The sequence below is a fragment of the Echinops telfairi genome, unplaced genomic scaffold (assembly GCF_000313985.2).
Source record: "Echinops telfairi isolate 266 unplaced genomic scaffold, ASM31398v2 ScPeMD7_7469;HRSCAF=8507_1, whole genome shotgun sequence".
NCBI classification, from domain to species: Eukaryota; Metazoa; Chordata; class Mammalia; order Afrosoricida; family Tenrecidae; genus Echinops; species Echinops telfairi.
In genome coordinates this window covers 25017850-25020007 of record NW_022111373.1, presented here as the reverse complement: position 1 = coordinate 25020007, position 2158 = coordinate 25017850, and positions in this window count along the sequence as shown.

Here is a 2158-nt window from a genome sequence, read left to right as displayed (position 1 = left end):
TTTATGAAATTCGAGTTCTATAGTGCTAAATGTGTAAATCCTTTGATCATCTAGAAACAATTCTTTGTTTTGAAAAAAAGAAAATTGCAGGTTTGTCTTTCCAAATGAATCTGTAGACCTTGGATTTTATATATAAACTCAGGTCAACAAATTTGTAGAGAATATGTCTTAATTCGATGTGAGACAAACAACAATGTAAGACTATTCAGCACATTAATTTCTTTGTAAACTTGGTCCATCCATTAAACTTCTCTTAAACTTGTTTTACTACTTGTAAAAATGGAAAATTATCATCTTACAACATTTTATAAAACAAAACTAGAAAGTCTGAGTAAATATATACAAATTATGAATGAAAACCAAATTAAATTAAAAATCTGACAAAATATAGTACCAGAACTAAATTTTTAAAATGCACTCATGAGTTCAATAACAGAATGGAAATGAGAGGGGCAGGGAACTTAAGGATACTATAACACATTAACTTGAAAATAAAAAAAAATTAGAAATTTTATAAAACTGACAAGAAAATAAAAACTACCCCTAATAAACTACCATATGGAGGAACTTCCACTTAAAATGTTCTCTATTGTCTAATTTTGTGGTCTAAATTGTTTTGGAAGGTGGATGGGAGATACCTGATTCAACTACTTGCAAAATATTCCATTTTAGGAGCTACAGTTTTCCTTCAAAAAATTCTCTTAATGTTCAAGCATTCTTTTGAAAACGCTAACATCTGCATTGACTTTGCAAATGGCACTGTGGAAATCTTGGCAGGAAATGAATTGAGGAACTTGGAGAAGAGTCACCCACAGCTGTCCCCATCTGGATGTATCCAAATTTGCCCATTAAACATGAGAAAACCAGAGGGCCTGCTAATGGAGAATGATAATCAGCTCTCTACCTTAGGGTCCCATTTGTGGAAGTTAATTCAGTTGGTTAACCCTCCAAACCATCAGTGCTAAGCTTGAAGCAATGTTTCACTTGCTGCTACTTCTCTCTAATGGATTACCGTATGACCTAAACCTTTATGTGTTTTATTTCTTTAATGTTATCTTTATCTTTTCATCCGTTGTCTCCCTCATATTTTAACAGATTTATACTTACTGCAAAATTACTGTATCCTAATATCTCAATACAAATAGCAGGTGTCACCGCACATGTCATCCTATTTCATAAGCTAAAAGTTAAGAAAGCTATTGGTTTAAAGTGTACTTAATAAGTCTCATTCTATTGTGTCACTTCTTTGCTATCAGTGAAAGAACAACTTAATTAGCTACCCTGAGGCTGACGATGCAAATTTTGATATTTAATGTTTCCGTCACTGACCTTGCAATCTGGGACATACTTTATCTGTGTCTACAAGCACAGCTATTTCCATGTAGGTAGGGAACTTGAGGACGCTTGGGCTTTGAGACCATTTCTAAACATGCCCCTGAATTCTAAAAGTCAGAATGCTATTTTAACAACTCAAGCAAAGAAAATTGGCCTACCAGCCTTTTTTTAGACTGTTAGATTTGTTTTGGTTGATTGAAACTCTTGACTGTCTATAATTTTTATAATTTATGCAACTATTGCTATGCAAATCTCACAACAAAAACAAGCATGTTAATGATAGAAAAATTATCTTGAATATTGGTGATATGATACTACTTTTTTTACAGCTAGAAATGTATGTACAATTAGATACATGTATATAAACAAACAGACTTATATTTTCTACCATTAGTAGTATTCTACCACCCCATCCAGAAGTTCTAAGTTCTGCCTAAAGGATTGCGCATGGCTCTGCTAAGAATCAGGATCAGGGCTGAGGCAGGACTGAAGTGGAGGTCAATATACATCACTGAGCTATTTTACCTACCGGTAGCAAATTGTAGTTGGAAAATTTCACCTTGAAGATCACTAACCAGTGCAGACAAAAGATGTATCATTGCAAACCTGACAATAAACTCATCTGTACATAGCATAGATTTTAAAGTCAGCTTGAGAGTTTGAACTCACTCAAAAGTTCCTGGTTACAAAGATTTGGTATCTTCTGAAAAGCCACAGCACCCACGAAAACCTGAGAGCACGGGTTCTCTGTGGCCCCATGGGTTGAGTGGTTAAGGATCGACTCCAGGGCAACTGGTCTTTGTTGCTGTTTTTGCCAGATTTC